The following is a 7,697-nucleotide window of genomic DNA, read 5'->3' on the forward strand; positions in this document are numbered from 1 at the left end:
AAAGAAGAGGATGGCATTAACATGAGAAAAAGAAAAAATGGAAACAAAGTCTTTGTAGATAGGGAGGAAAAGAGGGGTTGAAGGGAGGGCAGGAGAACGGGAAAAAATAAGAAGCAAGGCTGATTATGTGAAGGTACAAATTTCCAACAATGAATGTCATCATATTGTATACATTAAATGTACCAGTAAATTTAATTTTAAAAAGAAGAGAATGGAATTAATATCAGAAAATAAAAAAAGGGAAATAAAGTCTTTGTAGACAGGAAGGGTTGGATGGAGTTGAAGAGAGGGCAGGGGAATGGGGAAAAAAAGGAACCAAGATGGATTATGTAAGTGTGAAAATTTCCAGTGATGAATGTCATTGTATTGTATACCTTAAATGTACCAATAAATTAAATTAAATCAAAAGAATACAAGGACTTCCTGGCAGGAATTCTGTTGTCAGCACTATGGTCCAAGTGTTTGTGTTCTTTTCAAATTCATGGATTGAAGCCGGGCGTGGTGACACATGCCTGTAATCCCAGCACTCGGGAGGCTGAGTCAGGAGGATCACTGTGAGTTCAAGACCAGCCTGGGCTATATAGTGAGTTCCAGGTCAGTCTCAACTACATAGTGAGACCCTGTCTCAAAAAAAAAAAAACAAACAAACAAAAAATTCATGGGTTGAAACCTAACCCCAAAGCAAGGGGTATTAGAAGATTGGGCCATTGGGGTTGATTAGGTCTTCAGGGCAGAGATTTTATGAATGGGATTAGCACCCTAATACAAGAGGCCCCAGAGAGTTCCCATCCCATTTGAGGACAGGCTCAGAAAGCAGGAAATAGGTCCTCAGTGGACACTGAATCTTCCAGTATCCCGACCTTGGTCTGGGAGACTGAAAAATTAATGCCTGTTGCTTATTGGCCCCTTCGTTGATAACAGTTCATTATGGAAGCCTCTATGGGCTCAGAAAGTCAGTAAACACTTGCTGTGTACCTACTGTGTGTTTGTTTTTCTGGCTACACAAATGAAGCCTTCTTCCAGGACCTCTAGAATTCACTTTCCTTGGGAGGAAAGGTGAATAGAATTTAGAATTGACAGGTTGAAATCCATGCACTAAATTAAAATCAAAGTGGATGAACGATCTAAATATTAAAACAGAAACACTAAATTTGCTGGAAGATAAGTTAGGCAGAACTCTTGAAGACATTGGCATAGGAAAAGACTTTATGAACAAATCCTCAGTAGCAGGGGAACTAGCAGAAAGAATCAACAACTGGGCTCGCATCTTATTAAAAAGCTTCTGTACTGCAAAAGAAACCATCAACAGAACTAAGAGACAACCTCAATGTGGAAAAAAAATTTTTACCAGCTGCTCCTCAGACAAAGGACTATTATCTAGAATATATAAAGAACTCAAAACAGTCAGCCCCCCCAAATATAAAGACCTGATTCAAAAATGGGCATCTGACATGAACAGACATTTATCAGACAAAGAAGTCAAAGCAGCAAGTAAATATATGAAAAAATGTTCCACATCACTGATGGCTCAAGAGATGCAGATGAAAACAACACTGAGATTCCACCTCACCTCACCTCACAAAGAATGGCTGCTATCAAGAAATCACACAATAATAAATGTTGGTGGGGTTGTGGGGAGAAAGGAACCCTTCTCCATTGTTGGTGGGAGTGCAGATTGGTGCAACCACTATGGAAATCAATATGGAGATACCTCAAAGAGCTTGGACTGGAGGTTCCATTTGACCCAGCCATCCCTCTGCTGGGTATCTAGCCAAAAGAACTAAAAGAATCGTATCACAATGATGTATGCATACCTATGTTTATAGCAGCACAGTTTGTAATGGCTAAAATTTGGAAACAGCCCATTTGCCCACCAGTTGGAAACTGGATAAAGAAGATGTGGTTTTTCTATGAAATGGAGTATTACTCAGCCATGAAGAATGAGAAATTAGAGTCATTCATAGGAAAATGGATACATTTTGAGGATATACTCTTAAGTGAAATAAATAAGTCACATGTGTAAATAGCGAATAGTTTCTCTGGTGTGAATAAACTGTAATAGTACATAGGATCCTAATGAGACAACTGACACTGTGAAATAGGATGAAAAGGGCTAAAGGTGCAGGGAAGGTGGGATGGCTAGGGGAAGGGTAATAAGGGAAAAGAAAAAAAATGTGAGAAAATGAAAAGATGGAAATAAAGTGTTTGTAAATGGGGAGGGGAGGAAAGGGTAAAGGGAGTACAGGGACAAGGGAAAAAAATGAGAACCAAGGCATGTCATGTAGAGATACAAGATCCCAATGATGAATGTAACTGTACTGTATACTTAGAATGTACCAATAAACTCAATTTTAAAAAAAAGAATTTAGAATTGACAAAAGGTAGTAAGGAAAAACAACGCAAGCAGAGAAAGAAGTGTAATTGGCCACCCAGGAAAGTCAAAGAACACCCTCCCACCAGGGAGGTGACTTTTGAGTGACCTTTGGGCTATTACCCAATAGTAGGTAGAGAGAAAGAAGTGGCCACAACCTGGATGCCCTGGAGCTGGGGACCACTCTACCCGAATACTGCCAGAGGCTGGTTTGGGGGTTCTGGGAAACAAAACGGGGTGAGCCAACCCTGCCTTGTGGCTTCTTCTTTCTGAGTCCCTAACTTCCAGATACAGGTAAAGGCCTGATGGGTTCAGTTAGGTCGCTGACAGTGGTTTTCAGAATGTCCGGAGGCTTTTGAAATCGAGCACCCATTCACTTAAATTACTTCTCTCCTAAGGGCTGTAAAACACCAGCTGCGTTTCTAAATACTGTCCTCTGGCCTAAGGCATTCAAACTCTTGAGGCACAATCCACCGAGCCCAACAGAGAGGAGTCCTGTCCCCATTAAATGAAGAATTTGAGAGTATCCTTCGATTCCTGTTAATGAGAAGTAATTTCTCATTTCAGAGAAAGAGGAGGAGAAGAAAGGCTTTACATATTTTTGTTTGTTTGTTTCTCTTTTTGAGACAGGGTCTCACTATGTAGTGAGACTGACCTGGAACTCACTGTGTAGCCCAGGCTGGTCTCAAATTCACAGTGATCCTCCTGCCTCAGCCTCGGGAGTGCTGGGATTACAGGTGTGGGCCACCATGTGAAAGGTTTTAAATTATAAAAGAGGTCCCAGAGAGTTGTCTTTTTCCCTTTCTGCCTTGAGGGATTCAACAAGAAGATACCCTATGAATAAGGAGGTGGGTCCTCACCATACCAAGAATCTGCCTGTGCTTTCACTTTCTAAAAAAGTTGCTATTTCTTAAAATACTCAGCAAGTCATCATTATCTGTGGATTTATTTAAATGTTTTGTTTTCAATGCTCCAAGTTCCCCTAATAACACAGCCTATTTTAAATAGTTAAAGGGTGAGGTAAGGGACGATTCATAGAATAACAAGTATGCAAACGTTATCTAAGATTCCTGGAATGTATACATCTTGGAAAAAAAAAAAAAAAAAAAGAAAAGAAAAAAAATCTTGGTATCTTTTTAGGGGCTCGTAAATCATATAACATCTCTGGATGGAACACTTCCAATCCAAAGAAGTTGGAGTCTTTTATACGGAAAATGTAAGCCACAGAAAGAAGGAATTCAACCGGTCATACAACAATGGCTTATTTAATCTGATATCTTTGTAGTATTAGAGACAGCAAAGTTAGGTAAAAATGTTACAGGAAGTCAGACAGGGCCCTCAAGAGAGTCAGTGCAAAAGATGAAAACACATTGCAATCTTACAATCATGGCCAGAGGCGCATCTGTTGGAAGCCAGGCCTCCAGATAAAGACAAAACATCAGGCCTACACACTGCCCCAAGAAAGAAGAGGCGGAGAAACACTGGGCCCAGTAGAATCCAGATAGGCATCATCACCCTAGTAGGTAACCAGGACCACTGGACCCATTCTTTCCTAAAAAGGTTCTTTGTTCATTCCATGAGCACTTGCTACATGACTTGCTTCCCCTGCATCAATATTACCTAAGCGCCTATACTTGTAATCCTACTGCTTGATTATAGTTTTGACCCACATAGGTACTCACCTTTTGATTTTGCTCTAGAAAACTTCCCCTGTGAAATGGGGTCCCACCAATCCACTCGGGACCCCTTTTATAACTCTCAGGAGCCAAAATCTCTCCCTGTCAATAAATATTTCTAACTTACAATCTTCATTGTTTCTTAGAATTCATTCTTCAATTCTGAAGAGCACAAACACAGTGTAGCTGACTTCCAGTGGGTTGGGAGTTAGATCATTTCCCCTATATCATCTGGAGGTCTTGTGTCAGTAGGGTATAGGAGACAGAATAGCACCAACATCCTCTTCCTAGTCTTCTCTTAGCTGTACAATCATGCTTTTTGTTTTTTCTTTTCCTCCGGCTGGTACTACTTAGTGTCTAACGCTGGCTTAAAATTTAAAGGTGGTAATTAAGCCTCAGAAACTCCTGGTGCCAAAGATGTTTTGCAGCACTGTGAGTGTTCTGCAAATCCCAGTCTCCTTCCCCTCAGGGATCCTTCCCAGCGCTGTCAGAGGCAGCTCCGTGTTTATGGGAGAGTCTCTTCATGCTTTATACTCATGGGGATAAAAGTAAGTCACAAAGCTTTTGGTTAAAATGGCAGGGTGGGGAAATGAGCCATATTGAGTCCCTCCATTTCATTTGCACCAAAGACGTGGAGCTGGGGGGATGTGCTTATTAGGGCTGTTTCCTTACTGAGTATTCTGGGATGCTGTAGGCACTAGACTGCTAATTAGGCCGTGGACGAGTAAAGGACATAACCATCTCTTCTGTGTATACTCAAAAACATCCTTGCAAGCACAAGGTCCCGAGTTCAATCGCTGGTGACAAAAACAAACAAACAAAAAACAACATGGGCAGTTAGAGGGCCGCCTATGAGCTCAAAAGTTGATGGGCGCCTAGCATACAGCTCTGATAGTTGATTAGAGATGCAGAAAGGAGGAAATAGGATTTCCTCAGGGATTTACAGGGCCGTAGGGAAGCCAATTGAACCAGTACTACCTTGAGCAAAAGGGATGCCATAGGCATGAGGTTAGCCACTCAGCTATCAGGTGGTCTTAATTAGAGAAAATTTGAAACTGCAGAATTCTGATAGTCCATAAAGACCAGAGGAACCATGGAGCCCAGAGGTCTCAGGGTTGTCTTGGTGGTTTTTAGTAGGAGTTTCCAAGTGTGTGCCTTTCCAAGGTTGCCAGGAGAGATTCATACATTCGGTAGCATGAAGTCTCCCTCCTTCTACCCTGAAAATGATTTCCGGCAGACCGTCAGTGTCCTCCTTTGGCCCTACTTGCAGCGCCCCCCACTTCCCTACAGACCCTTCCGTGCGTGTTCCGTCGGTGCACTTACCCGGCTGCAGTACCTGCATGTGTGTCTCCCCCGCTGCTCCTACTACAGTCTCACCGCGGAGCTCATCCCTGCTCGCTGTCACTGCTCTCCTCCTTCCGTCCATGCTCAGCAAGCCCCAGACAAGCTACTGCGTTCTGATCTCTCCCCTGAAGTCTACCTTGTCCTAATCACCTCCTCAGATCATTGGCCTCCCACATACCCTGCAGGAGGCCGCAAATGGCTCTCTTCACTGGGTCACTTGTTCTCTTTATTCATTGATTTTAATGTGTTGGTCTTTGAGAATCAGTATCTTTTGCTTTCTACCTGTATTAGTTACCTTCCTGCCTCTAGAACAAAGCACCTGAAATTTAGAATTTAAGGGAGAGGCTTATTTGGCTTGTGGTTTCAGAGGGTTCAGCCCGCGGCAGATGGCTCCAAGGCAGAACAGGTGAGGCAGAAGGACGCGGCAGAGGAAAACAGCTCAATCCCTGGCAGCCGGGAAGCACAGGGGGAGGAAGGAGCCAGGGCTGGGACATACTCTCAAAGTAATCCAACTGAGCTCCACCTCGTAATAACCCAGTAGGCTAGGAACTCATCAAGGAATTCACGAATTAATCCACTCACCTACAAACTAATCCGTCTCACGATCCCATTACCTCCAAAACCCCACCTCTGGACACAGAAAATTTGAGGGGGTATTTCAAATCTAAGCCATAGTATCATCTAGGGTAAAGTAGAGAATAACATGCGATAATAAGTATTCACTGAATTAAATAGCTTTTAAAAAATGGTGCAGGATCAATGACTTCTGAATTACATTTTGTTGTGTTCCAGAAGTTCATGCTTTACTTCAGTTTACCTCTTCTATTTGCCTACATTTAATTCTGAACATTGTACAAAAATTGTACATAGATTTCCCTTTCAGTTAGATGAGCATTCATTTTTATGTAATTTGCATCCTTTGAAGGCAGTTTTCCACTTTCATGCATTTTAAGTACGACAAGGGTTGAGCAGAAAGTAGAGATATCTATGGGACAAGTTGATAGGACCTTTTCAAGTTTTGTCAGGTTTTTATAAAATTTTATCATACTGCCCTAATTAATCTTGATTTGAAAAAAGATTCTTGGTGACCAGTTCTGCATATATGAGAAGGTGGATGAAGTCCATCCCTCTGGTTATGATCACGAAGTTTCCTTGATTCTAGTGACTGCAACTGCTGTTCTTACTTTGTTTGACTAGAACTATGTTTAGAGGATATGTTTGGGAATGATTGGCTTCCTAGCACATTTATCTTTCCCTGGCATTGGATACACACCTGAACACGTAAGAGTTGATTAACCACGAGGATGTGAGCACTGGAATTGCGTTCCTTTGAATGTTGCCTCTAATACAATATTTCAGCCCAGGATCTCCCGTCTTCAACTCTGGAATCTTCTCTTGTGTTGACATGCCATCTCTGGAAATATTTTTATGTGACTCACATTTATTAAAAGATGTGTTTCTGAAAAGCAAAAGGTTCCAATTTTATTTGGGGAAAAACTAAAACTTACACAAAGACTTATAGGAAATAAGGGATTGAAGGGAGGGCAGGGGAATGGGGAAAACATAAGAACCAAGATACAGCATGTAAAGGTACAGGATCCCAATGATGAATGTAACTGTACTGTATACCTAAAATGTACCAACAAACTCAATGAGGAGAAAAAAAGACTTACAGGAAACAGAGTTGAGTGGTTAAGACAAAAACAGTTTGTCCACACCACGTATTACTTGGTGAACCTGAGATACAACATGTCCATTGAACTAGGAAATCATTTGAAGAAAAAAGGAAATCTTCAACACCTGCCACATTCAGACATTTCCCTGGAGAACTGTTATCAGCCTTCCCAGTTCTGCACTGAAGTGATGGCCCCTTCTTTGTGCCTTTCACTGTGGGAGAAATAGATGAGCAATGAGCTGAATAAGGCCTGGTTTTAGCAGCTGAGAAGCTGGGTAAGATTTGCAAATGAGCAGGAGTCAACTGATGGCATTATTTTGTGGCAAATGTTGTCATGAGAATGTGATGTCAAATGGCTGTACACCCCTTAAAGGAAGACCTGAGGCTTTGCTTGTTGTAGCTCTTACAACACTGAGTCCAGGGTGTTATAAGCAGAAAATACTAAGGTAGTATTGGATAAAGAATGGATCAATCGAGCCGGGCGTGGTGGCGCACACCTGTAATCCCAGCACTTGGGAGGCTGAGGCAGGAGGATGGCTGTGAGTTCGAGACCAGCCTGGGCTACACAGTGAGTTCCAGGCCAGTCTCAACTACATAGTGAGGCCCTGTCTCAAAAAAAAAAAAATAAAAA

This window comes from Fukomys damarensis, unplaced genomic scaffold, assembly GCF_012274545.1.
Source record: "Fukomys damarensis isolate Sample0158 unplaced genomic scaffold, DMR_v1.0_HiC HiC_scaffold_10, whole genome shotgun sequence".
Lineage (NCBI taxonomy): Eukaryota > Metazoa > Chordata > Mammalia > Rodentia > Bathyergidae > Fukomys > Fukomys damarensis.